The sequence below is a fragment of the Zosterops lateralis genome, assembly GCF_965231275.1.
Source record: "Zosterops lateralis genome assembly, chromosome: 1".
NCBI classification, from domain to species: Eukaryota; Metazoa; Chordata; class Aves; order Passeriformes; family Zosteropidae; genus Zosterops; species Zosterops lateralis.
In genome coordinates, this window is record NC_139762.1 from 51,094,075 (window position 1) to 51,107,883 (window position 13,809).

The window sequence follows — 13,809 nt, forward strand, 5'->3', positions numbered from 1 at the left end:
CCAGCTGTTTATTGTAATAGCAAGCTGTCAGTCAGATGCAAATAATATATCTGTATTTTGCATGCGCACTTCTACAGAGACAAGTAGGATACTTTTGGTTTAATTCTCTCAGAGCATAATCTCTATTCTGATCTGCTCAGTGTCCCTAAATGCAACTTAGGTAAATACAGATGAGAATGACTTTTTGTTAAAGTTATTTATTTATTCATTAATTCATTCATTTATTGCAAGGGGATATCCTGGAAGTGTGTTATTAAATGTCTTCTTCTGAGGTAGGAGGAATAATGAAGTCTTTCATCTCCTTGGGTAAATTCTTTGGTCTGGCAACACGTAGCAAGAACTTCTGCTCACCCTGCAAATACTGTGCACAGCAAATATTTGCCTTCAGAATGAAGTGGCATCAGTGCCAGGTGCTTTCAGGTCATCGTCTGCTGCAGAGGACAAGAAAAAAGTCCAACTCATAGGCTATTCTGCAACCCTCTTCCACCTTTCCTGGCTTCATTGACATGAGCTGGAGCGTATACCTATAAAACACGTATCCTGTTGCAAAATCCCTCATGGTCTCTCTTTGGTTACTGTTGCTTGGAAGAAATAAACAGTTTTTCCAAACCCACAGGAAGCTTCTCTGTGAGGAACCCAGACTGGGTGAGAAATCAGAGGCATTTTGCTGATGTCTCTTGTTTTCTTGGCAACTCATTGTTACTTCATCGTGCTTAACTGTGGTTTATAGACGCATACAGAGCAACTGTCCCTAAAACTACCTTAGCTAAGTACACAGCTGGCTGTGTGATTGAGAAACAGATTGGATTAGCAGCAGTGTCATTTGGTTTAAATGAAGCAATAGGATGGATGCAAAGTATTTGCTTAAGATATTATCAGCAGTTTTAAAAAGAAAACTTGACTGTGCTAAGAAAACCAAGAGTCTAGGGGTATTATTTTTAAAGTGGGCAAGACTTGTCTGCATTGTATCTTCTGTTGGAGCAAAAGCTGGCTTTGAGGGCCTTTAATGGGAATATTGCAGGCTCCAGTGTACTGTCCTACAAAGTGTTTTTTTTCATCACTGATGAATATGGTACATTGCTTTTGTTTATGAGATCATCTGCTTATAAATACTTGGCTGAAATGGTCCATTCTGTATCCAATTTTTGTGCACATGTATTTTAGTATACGCAAGTGCACAAATCTTCATGCACATATATACACACACATAGGTATGTTCTATGCACATATGAGGACACACAAGCTCACATTATAGACACATATTTAGAATCACAGATGGTTTGGGCTGGAAGGAACCTTAAAGGTAATCTAGTTCCAACTCTCCTGCCATGAGCAGGAGCAACTTCTACTAGACCAGGTTGCTCAAAGCCCCATCCAATCTGCATCTCTGATGGGTTTTCAGCCCAAACACGTTGCTGAGGATCTCCATGTTGTTACAGTATAAGTGGCTGTACAGTTTAACCGCAGGAGCCAAGCTGATGAGGGAACATCATGGGTCACATCTTGGGCATTGATGGAGATTAGGCATGCTGTAGATTAGCTCAAAGTTGTCCATGTGCCGGGAGTGCCTGCTGTGTACACTACAACCCTTCTGTGAAAATAGGGCACTACCACTTGTTTGCTTTCAGGAGCTCTTTATCAACAGCCCTGGTCTAATGTACTTATCAAGACTACCACACATTAGAAAAATTGCCATCAGACCATGGCTGAACTACTATGGTATTTGCCCAGAGGGTTCTCTCATGCATCATATACAAAGTTTAAATAAAAGTCTAAGAGAGGATGCACACTATTCACAACCTTTTCTGAAATTTCTTTAAACCGTTTGAAAAGTAACAACAGCCTGATTACTTCTACACCAACCCATCTTTTTAACCCCAAAGGCACAATTTGCGTGAGAGTTACCTTTACAGAATAGACTAGAAACAAAGCACTCCCAAACAGCTGATATGATCAGGACAAAATATCCTTGCAGTTCCTGAAATGCGGAAGGCAAGTTACTGTGTGCTTTAGATCTTGTCTTCAAAATCTTGTGTTTCCCTTTCATTTGCAACCCATTCTCACAGGAAAGCACTGAGGGGATGAACTTTGTGCAGAAGTTGACTTTCTGTCATGACAGAGCATGTGATTCCTGTACCTTCCCTAAAGATGATCCATCCAGAACAGAAAAGCACTTGATTTCTCAGAAAGACTGGTCCAGTAAAAGAGGGCATGTTTGGCAGGAAACATGGTGAAAAAATCTGATTCTATGAATTTCTGGGCATTTCTAATATAATCAACTGTCAAAGAAACATTAAAAGACAGTAAGTATATCTATAAATAATGTAACATAATGTAACACAACATAGCATAATCCAGAGTATGTATTATATTCATACTATATAATATGTAATGTAATATGTGGCATATATGGTATGCAATATGTTATATATCATACATACCTTCTATCATGTACTATATATTTATGTGAGTGTATTTATGTAATATATATAGATATACATATTTAATGACAGAATCAGTCTTGATTAAGCCAGTGAACCTATCAGTCCTGCCCACATCCCTCTTTTCCTAGCAGTGCTTCCATGTTTTCATAATGACTGCCCAGAGCTCTTGGTGTTGTAAGTGTGAATTCAGCTATGCATTTGTGATATATAGCAGGAAAAATTCTAATACTTTCAGTAATATTAAAAAAAAGTACTTCTGCCTGAACTTTTATGCTAATCTTACAAGTCTGTATTAGCAGTATAACTGGAAAAAAACCCGCATCCCAGAGACAGTCATAAATACTTAGGGATTATCAGGTGCATGTATGAAAGCTAAATTTTTTCTTTAGCTTATTAGCTCTTCATCTACAGTTTATGGTTCTTGCTTTTAATGGTTTAAATTTTTTATTTTTATTTATTTTTTTTTTAATCCCCTACTAGCACTTAACCTCCATTCTGTAAATTCTCTTAATTCTTCCAGGGCAGAGAAAAAGTCCTTTGAATGTAAGACAAGCATGGCACCTTTAAAAGCCAAGCTGCAGAAGAAATAATTGAATATGGCAGGTGCTGCAGTTTTTAAATTATTGTGTGGCAAATCACAATAAAAAACCCATGATAACTGTTCAATAATTCATTCTTTGACTGGATCCACATAGCACACAAAGTATTTAGTTCATGAGATGGCAACAATATCTCATGATGTTTGTAGAGATACAGTCTAAACTTACATAGTTGGAAATAATTTAAAAGACTTTGGAAAATTTATATTACTGAATAACTATGTTATAGATTTAAAAAAACAGTAAAAGTATCTGTGCAGATGAAGGCTTTGAGAATAATTTTGAATTCCTCTCACGTCTCCGTGTGTTCCCCTGAGTCCCAGGTCAGCTAACCTGGTCATCACCCAGGTCAGTGGTGATGCTACCTGTAATGCAACCTGTAAGTTCAGATGACTCTAAAGCTTTGATACACTCTAAAATTATTAAATTACCATAGTTATGAAATGATTACGGTGCTTTTGTGGAGGCTGGTGTATATTTACCTTCTGCATATGTAAGAATGTGTTTTTATTAACTCTCAGTCCTGTATACTTAGGCAAGGACGCTGAACTCTGCATTCTTATCGTGCTTTTTGTTGCTAATAGCCATGCTCCAGACCAAAATAAGCCCTCAGCTACACCCAAACACCTTTGCTCTCTGTGTTAGCTTTGCACACACCCTGGCTGAACCCGCACTTGGGCAATTGCTTGCAATTTTCCTGAGGAGCCGCAGGAGAAAGTTAATGCTCAGCTTAACTCTGCCATTGAAAGCAGTAGGTGTGATTTAGCATGCTCTAGAAGCAGAACACTTGCTGAGTTTTTTTCCCTGTTATTCTACATGGTTGAACACAGGATAAATCCACACTTTTGGACAAATTTTGGCATTGCCATATTTGGTTCTCACTGTTCTGCTTATGCAAATCAATCATCACAACCAGTTCAACCAGTCCCTTGAGAAATCCCTTTACGGGATACGGAAGCGAGAGTCTGTTGTTGCATTTCCACATCACTTAGTTAAATAATGCTCTGGTCAGTGTCACAACTCACCTGCAATGCCTCTCACCTACCATGGCTGCTTTGCTCTGCCACTTTGCCCAGGGCTGGGTCTTGAAAACAAGTTTCACTTGAAGATGAACATAGACTGCACTTTGGTTGTACTGTGCAAGCCAAGAACATAAAATGCAACAGCTCATTTCCATAGCCATCAGAGCAATTGCTTGCTTGATGGTTAATTTTGCCCAAGTTTCTCTGATTGTTGGAGAGAAAAGATAATAAGCATATTTTGTGCTTGGTGAGATGAATTTGAAACTCAAACTTCCCTGTGCAGGAGATGAGAGCAGGGTGGAGTAGGGGATGAAGCAGCACTGCAAATACTCAATGTCATTCCTTTCTGCAAGGAAAGGTGATGGTTGGAGAGGATAAGCTGAACTTGATAGTTCGTTAAAACTTCTCAATGTTGCAGTGTTCTAGAAGGTGTAGGGATGAATAGAAGGAAAAAATAGAAGTGAAGGAAATGGGCTTGGGCATATGCTGGGCCTAACTGTGGCTGATGCTTTGGACATGAAGACTCATCAGCAGATGGATCAATCAGTTATAGAAGTCCAATCAAGGCTCTACATATTTAATGTCATGCTGTGGATATCACCCAGGCTGGGGACAGCTGTGTCAGGACAGCCCAGGAGTTCAGGACAGATAACTTTATAACTCGCTGCAAAACATGATGTGGATGTGCCCTATGACTTGACTGCTGCTGGTAACGAGTTTATCAATGTTAATGACTGCTCTAGTTATGTCTGCACATACTGCCCTGAAGGTAAATAGGAGAATAAGAAGGATAAGAGTAGGAAGAGGAGAGCTGGAAGTAGCAGAAAATCAACCAAGGATTTTCAAAATGGATTTGTGGTTTCAGAGACCTTTGTTGATGATATGAGAGAATATTCCCCACTGTGGTGTTGCTATTTGATCCTGCCCACTCACCGGGAGTGTTTTTGTTTCCTGTAGGCCACTAGAAGACTTGAGTCTTCATGCTCTGCTTGCACTTATTTATATCAATTGCCTGGGACATTTTTTCTTTTCATGTACTTTACTTCTCATTTAGTTATCTAGAGCAACTGAGCTCATCTCCCTATGGTTTAACAAAACATAATTCCTTGGTGTCTCAGAAAAAATCTAAATGGAAATTGCAGTAAAGCATTATATGAAAGCAACTCAGATTGCTTTATGTTCTTGTTTATGTTACTATTTTCAGTAACATATTTTCACTATTTTCAGTGGGGCAGAGCATTTCTAAAGACACCTAATCTGTGTATTCATCTCCATGGCACATTAAGGCAAGTCAAGGAAGAGTCAGCTATACCATTGATTTGCTTGGGATTATTGGTCTGAGGAACTCAGAAACAGCAGCCCCTATAATGAGGAGATAGAAAGGATGTCCTTCTGAGTGAAAACAAGCAAGTAAAGCTTTTATCCCCCCAGGATAGCTGAAAGCAATTAAAAGGTGCATGTTGTGACAAGCACGCAGTGGCTCAATCAATGTGTGTGCAGGATAGTGGTGGAGAGTTCATCAGTAGTTTGTAGATGATTCAGAGATGGCTAACTTCCTCAGGAGGTCCCTCTTCTGCTTCCCCACCATTGCAGGCTTCCATTTGCAACTCAGACACCAAATAATCTTGGGACAGGAAAAATATCATGGTGGCAATTTCATCCATAAATGCTTGTGGCCTCTGGCCCGCTCTGTGCTGCTTCAAATAATGCGTACAAAACGCAGTATGATCCCCTCAGTAGATATTACCTGAGGGACACAGGATTTCTCCCCCCATCCAGGCTGGTTTTCCTCCTGTTGTAGCCAGCTTCTACCAGTGGTAGAGCTTTAGAGTCAAGCATGTAAAGAATTCACTGCTTAAGCTGCCACTTTCTTTCCCGCCACTGTGTGCCTATGTTCCATAATCAAGAAAGCGACACTTAGTGCTGCAGGGGGTAATTGCTGGAATGAATCATCGTGGGCTAATTCTGTAATTCTGGAACTGTTTCCACCTTTTCAAATTGTGAATGTTGTGGGGGCAAGCAGAAAAAAAACAAACCCCAAACAACCTGCCAATGCAAGCTTCCATATACTTTAGTGTGTGCAAATACCAGGTTTTTGGTATTAAACTGTCAGCTTCTGTAAAGTTCTTGTAGCTTTAAGACAAACTGAATTTTCTGCCTTCATGACTTTAATAAGGAAGGGAAAAAAGACCTTCTCCCTACCATAAAAGTCTTAAATCCCCCTAGATTTCAGAGCTGAATGCGGTTTGCCGTGTTTTAGCATGCCTTATCATTACTTTTGATGAAAATTTTCTTTCCCCACTAGAGGCATAGTAATCTGCTGCTTGGATGCCCTGGCATTTGTCCCAGCAGCCCTGCAGGTATTGTGGGAGGAGGTCAGCTTCCCCTTGGTGGGGGCGAGCTGTGTTGGTGCTTCCCCATGCTTCTGGCAGAAAAGCAGCTTGTGGTTTGACAGAAGGGGCCTGTGGGCCTTGTGCTCTTCCCCAACACCAACAACCAGCCCAATGCACCCGGCATGTGTGGTGGCAAGGGACTGCAAAGAGATGTGCAGGTCTGGAAAGAGATGTGAGAGATGGGAAAATTTAGCTCAGAAAGTGGATCCTTCATTATTTTTCCCATAAATTAGGCTTCTGTATATTTGACCACAACATCAGAAGTCTGGTTCTCTGGCTGCTGCTTCTGTCTTGTCAAGCTTTTCACTGCTGTTCACTTTTCTCAGCCTGTACAGAAACATCTGACTGTGAAATCTGTGACTAACATCTTATTTTTTGGGTACACAGTGCCATCTAGCCCTTGACTAAATAAACTAGAGAGGGATTTTCAGAGTTCCTAAAATGCTGCTCATTTTACAGGAAAAGCTGCAGGAACAGCTTCTGTTCAGACCAACATTCAAGCCTTGCTGCATTTTTCTCCTGTCCATAAGCCATCCACATCCCATCATCTGCTGGCTTGACTTCTACTTCTTGCAGGTTACCTGCAGAAAGTGAAAGTTCTTTTATCACTCTATATATCTCTATATACGTTCTTATATCTCTATGGCATGTCACTTCAGTTAGTGGCACACATTTGACCAAAACCAACCACTTCAGCTGCTTGGATGCCCCTTCCTACCTGACTTTACATTCACCCCTTTTAGTCCTCCTCCCAGGACTGTTACTGGCTTACTCCAAAGGAGAAGCTGGAATGCTCTGGTGGCTGCCCAGACAGCAGTTGAAATAAGCAAATAGCTTGAGGCCTGTTAAGTCTCTCAAAAAATATAGACCATGTCTTCTCAGCATGCAGCAGATAATCATCAGGGTCATGGCCTGTGGCCTTGTCATGGTGTGGAGCTGAATAGGTGTGCTGGGAACTGAAGAAAGAAACCAGCAAAGAAAGGCAAAGGAGGGTCTTGCTACCTCCTGCCACTCCTCCAATGCTTTCCTGCAGCAGCCCAGGAGAGCTTGCCACTCAGCAGGGATGCTCCTACTATGGCCAGTGCCTTGGGAGCCTTTCTCATGGCACTCTGCTTCTCTGCTGGAGTCCCTAAGAGGGAGAAGCTACCCTCCCCAGTGGAGCAGCCATGACTGTTGCAAGATCTGGGAGACCTGCCCTGATAAGCACCTAAAGAAACTTTCATTACCATGACACTGAACCTCATGAGGTTTTTTTATCTCTGGGCAGATGTCAGTGAACTTCTGCTGCATTTTTCTTCCAGAGATTTTCAGTGACAAAAGCTCAAAACATTTAATGGAAACTGAACCTTGTCAAGAAAATGCTGTTTAGAATGAAGCTGGCTTGCTTGGAAAATATTTTGAATGCCAAATTCTGCCAAACTGAAGTGTTTCCTTTCTGCCATTCTTTGATAAGGAATGTAGTTAATACTAGTATCTGATATAAACTATTGACTCCTGGATCAACATCTATTGAGGTGAACGTGACAGCTCGCACATGTCATCTAAATCAGGATGTGTGAAAAAAATCAGGCTGGCTCTAGCTACAAGGGAATCATGCTAGTGAGTGCTAGTGCTGGTTAACAGCTCCACTGAAGTGCCTCTTCCTACACTTCACCCAGTTCCCCAACCAGACACTCCTTGCATGGGAGATCAGCTTTGAAGAACCTTGCTGCCCAAGAGGCTTGCGGTGACATGTGATGTCTTCTTTATTCTTCAAGTGAATAAACTTTGATCTGGATACTTACTAGGTTTTTTAGGGATTGATACAACTAAAGGTAGCAGAGATGCTGATGTGTTTCCTAAATGGAGCAGCTCTATTCCACATGCAACATATCTGGGCCTGAATGGACTGTTATCCTCCAGGAATGAATATGCTATCCAAGTTACAGTGCTATATTCTTTGGGCTGACAGGATGAGATAAAGTGGTTATTTATGTTCTGCAATATCATGAGGAAGAAAGAAAACATCTGCATCTGAGTATCAGTGTTTCAAAAAATCATATTTTAGGAACTCTAAGGTAATAAGTCTGGGCCCATCATGATTCAATAACAGCATGTGATGTTTCCGATATGGCTGGTATTTAGTTTTGTTTTCAGCAATTGCTCATGTAAGGGCAACAGTATGAAATCTATTTTGAACAGAGGACACAGATTATGCTGATTTAATACACAATGATCCAAGTTTTCCAGTTAGGGGATAAAGGACATTTTAAGATCCCCCTTTTTGTATTTTCCTCAGGCAACATACAAAGATTTCCTTCTCTTTGCTGGAGGTGTTTGGCAGTAACACCCTCTTTATATGTGAATGTAGAGTATTTCCCACACATAGCTCATGATCTTGTACCATCACAGTTGCAACAAAAAATATGCAACAACTACTAAAAGTACTCCAGAGCCAGGTGAAAAGTCACTCAGTGCCCAGCTCGAGCTAGTCTGAAAAACAACCCAGTCCACAGAAACCCACTTAGTGGTGCTTTAACATGTGAGCAGATATTACACAAGATGCATTTATACATGTTTCAATTTGTTATTTGCAGACAGGCTGCAGCAACCTTAGTGCAACACCCTGGAAATGCCAGCTGTTTTTTTTTTTTCTAACCGAGAAGAGGTGTAATGATACTGTGACAAGCCTCAGAACTGTGAGTGACTAGGGAAGAGTAATGGGGGCATAGAGGCAATTTATGGTCTTTAAGCTTGACTGCAGCCTACTATTTGAGCAGCGTACCAAACAGCAATCCTGAAGCCTTCCCTTTCATGTCCATGCTTTCAGACAGCCAGTGTCCTGAACGGTGTAGGTGTACAATCACACAAAGTGCATCAGTGCCAGTTTGAGCTTGCCTTGAGATGATAAACTGGAAAGTAACCTGAGAACAAAGATGAAAAAATTGTTTCCAATGTTGTTGACAGGAGAACTCTGGCACTGCAGGGAGTGCTGGCCCCTGTCGCAGGTCTACCAGCTTTGGGTTAATCCCAAGAAGGGTCTAAAATGGCCTGAGATGCCTGAAATCCTCATATCATAAAGCCATCTTTGTGCAGGAAGCCATATCCAGCACCCAAATTTGCTGTGCTTACGCATGCAACTTGTTCTTGTGAGCAGTAGATGGCACTCTTTGGATTAAATTGCTCTAAGAAATTTTTATATTAATAAAAACAGGCACACACACACAGAGATATTTGGTTCTCAGAAAAATAGATAAAATAAAAATCTGTTTATCTGAAATTTTACTGTAGGCAACATAAAAAAAAACCAACCCTAAAGTGAGAACAAAGTCTAATCTAGTTTCCAGGATTTTGCCATTGCACTGTGTGATTTCTAGTATTCCTATCTCTCTTTTTAACTCCTTAGTGTAGACAGACACCTTCTCTTTCCATCCTGCCTTCCAGTAACACTTTTCAAGGCTGCTAAACACAGATGAACATCCAGTGCCAACATGACAACCAGCCTTTCTTAGAGCTTTTCCCCAACGTGTTCCCAGTATATTAATGGGATGGGATGGTAAATTTTCTCCTGCCCTTTTTAAAAATGGGAAAGCACAAATTCACAAAGGGCTGCCTACATAAAGCCTGACCTGTTTGATCTCTGCTTTCCCATCTCCTGTTTTGTCTTCCTTTTCTGGTCTCTCCAATGGATGCCCTCCTTCTTTGATAAGGTCCAGGGAAACTCCAAACTTCAGCCCTTGCTCTCTGTGCTCATAAAGGAGCACTGTGCTTGTTAGAATTCACACCACAGAAAAGTGAACCGTGTGCTGCTTTTGCCTGGCTTTATTTGTTTTTGCTGTATATATATATATATATATATATATATATGATTTTATTTTGTTTTCATTCCTGAAATTCTCTTTTAAGGAGCTTTTCTGAATTCACAGCAAGCTCCACCTGTGGAGCCTTCTGACTCTGCTGAGGTTGTTGACATGTTGAGATATGCAACTGATGCACTGTAATTCCTGTAAATCCAGTGAGCAGATGGCCAGCCCAGTTAATTTCTTTCTGTAGTAGAAGCTGTGGATTTCTGTAGGAATTGCTATGCAGTAATACAGCACTGAATATTTTTGTGACAGGGTTAAGGAAAACCCTAATCTGACACTACAGCAAGTCCTTTATGCACATCAGCCTGTGATGGGGATAGCAGGGTGCCAGTCCCACTCTGTCTGTGCTGGGGAGGCAAAGATTGTCCAGAGAATAACTGACTTGGCACCTTGTTTCACTCACCCTTACACCAGGTCACAAAGGCTCTGATTCAGGTGATCTGTTGTACAGCAGGAAATATTCTGGAAGAAAATGATTCATGGTGCTGCTTTAGAAGCAGAGTCTGCTTAGAGGTTCTGCTGGCACTTTGAATCCACGTCTTTTGATTCTGTCACATGGATTTATGGAGAGGTAAAAACATTGAAAAGAGAAGCTGGCCAGTGTGTTTTATATACCAGGTTTTACCTCTTTTCTCCTTACCAACTCTTGCAGGAGATGGGAAGAAAGAGGACTTTGTCCTAGATCATAGCCAGTCAGTCAGTGCATAAAAGATGGTACTCAGATGCTGTTAGCATATTAACTTCTGATGGTTATTTTGTTACTGGAAGCTTTTAAAATACTTTCAGTTTAGACTATTTTTTAAAAAAAGCTTTAATTATTTTTATTCCCCATTCCTTCAGCTTCCAGTAATAGAATGCAATTCCTGACATAAGTCCAAAATGCCATTGCTGTTCCACCATCAATCTCAAGGGCATCCTCTGCAGCAAATGGAAGTATTAATGGAAGAAGTGTGATGTTGAGAACAAGCTGGTAATGTTTATTAGGGAGTTTATGTTTAATGAGACTGAGTCCCTAGTGACAATATCAATCATTAGCACTAGAAATCCTACCATTTGGAGGATATGAGGTGTCCAGTGGCATCCCAAGCCTCCTAAAATGACTCCAGATATTTTGGCATTTCTGTCTTATCTTCCCTGGCTTTTTTTCAAACCTTTCTTATTGCTTGTTGTATCATGCTGAGTGCTCCTCCTGAAGCTGAAAAATGCCTTACACTGCCATCCACAGCGACCTCTTCACCCAGAAAAATGGTTGCCATTGTGTTTTTCCATTCTAGATGCCCTTAGAAATGAAATGATGCTCACAACTTAAGTGGTACTTGGGCTCACCTTGCCTTCCATCCTCGTCTCTCTCTGACCACGAGCTGCTGGCTGCACTGTCTGTGATGAGTGCTACTCTTCCATCCTGTGTGCTGACTTCCCTTCTTTCCCCTGTCTCTGCCTGCCAGATGTCATTAATCACATTTGTGACAGGCCACAATAAGACTTTTCACCATTATTTTAGCTCAAGTCCCTGCCTGTGTCCCCTTGGTGTACCCAGCACTGAATTGTCTGAAAAGCAGTTCAGGTCTGTAGAATAGAAGAGATATAATGTTCCTTCACAGAGTTCTCCCTTCTCCAACCCTTTCCCTTAGGTACTTCGGTCCCTGCTGTGACGCTGAGTGAGTTGTGATTGCAAGCTTCATCTCAAAATCAATTGTTCAAATAGCAAAAGGAGAGAAAAAAAGGGGAAAAAGTCAATGCAATTTATTGCAACTTATTGCAATGCATCAGAGTAATACTTCTTTCTGTCAGTGTGAAAGAGTCCTTGTAGACTTCAAAAGTGAGAGAAAACTGGGAAGGTAGAAGGAGGGCAGTCTAGAAATTTGTTCTGGACTAGGGAAAAACACCTTGCTAGGTCTGAATGCCCTGACATCAGTCAAAGAACCTATTGCCCTTCTGCATGGTGCAGTGGTCTGGGCTGGTGCCTTGTTTAAACAGCTCTGGCCTTGGCTGCTCTGGGAGCAGATGCAATTGCACCTTCAGCTCATAAAGATGTGTTTGCAGCTGCCGTAGTTCATTCACTGCCAAGTGAGTCGTGGGAAGCCAGCAGCCAAAACCTCATCCTGTTCCCAAATAACTGCTGTGTGGGAAAGCCATCATAGCCTAGGGAGCTGGCAGCCTCACTGAGGCTGAGTTAGAATTGGTGTCAACCGAGGAAAGAAAAATGCATTTCTGCATGTCAACAATATCACTGTCCTCTTGCAAACCCCTCTTCTGGGTGGCAGGAAGTGTCAGCAAGGTTTTGGCCTCCTTGCTTCTATTCTGTTGTCTACCTGCAAGGGACAGCCCCATTTTAAGTTGCTGTGGTGTTCCTGCTGTGGTGGGAGCTGGGAATGTGCCTGATGGTAACTCTCAGGGCACCCTGGTCCCCACATCCATGTTCTTACAGCGTGACTCACAGGCTCACCTGTTTCACAGCTCCCTGCATGCAGAGGACAGAACAGCTTCCACACAGCCCAGTGCTTGGCATGAAGAATGGTGGCTGGAATGGGGTAGGGGACTGAACATGGCAGTGTGAGCGCCTGCAGGAGGTTTCTTACCAGGAGTGTGTCTTAATCTGAGAAATGCTTCTCAGGGACTGCCATTTCCCTCAAAAAAAAAAAAAAAAAAAAAAAAAAAAAAAAAAAAAAAAAAAGGCAAGAACCTCCCCCAAAACCAAACCAAAGTAAACCCCTTCCCCGCCCCCCAATAAAGAAATTCTACAGCTTGAAACCCTGCTTTCTTTTAAGCCTTCTTTCATCACAGTAGAACGTATTCTCCCCAAATCCCTTACACACAAAAGTAGCACTTTCGCTTCACTTCTTATCCAGCTAAATGTGCAGGCATCTGGAAAAGGAGAAAAGCCAGTAATGGTGACCTGCCTACAACATCCCATCATGAAACAAGTGAAGGATTTGGAGATTAACAGGCTTACCCAGCACAACGCTGCACAGGGATATCCTGTCTCATTGACTTCTGAGGCTTCGTGTTTGATAGGATTTAAAATGCTTCTTTGCTATAGCCCCTATAAATCAAATCAAGGAGCTAAACCCCTTAGTTCTACCCTTCCCTTCACTGTATCCTGCTAAGATACTTAGCAGATTGAACCTGCTCTATCTATGGAGTTCTTTGCCTCATTTTTGTGATCAAACCATCAGTACAAGAGGGTGTGGGAACCCTTTTTTCCAGGTGAAGATTCCCTTTGTAAAGCTCCTGGAAGAAAAACCAAGCTGACCTCCCTAGAGGAGCAGGCACTGCAATGAAGCATTTTTAGCATTGATGAACTTCACACCTGCTGGAAGAGAGAGGAATAGCTGAAACTCTTTCTGAATCTTCAGAGTTTTTAACTATGTCCTCTAAAGATGGAAGATAAAATGCATTGTTTGCAGTTTGGGGAAAAGCAGTGTTTAATCTGCTGTGTGCTTGAGTGTAGTCCTGGTTTGTGCCTGACAATGTTTTGGTTTTCTGGAATTCCTTTCCCAGGGAAT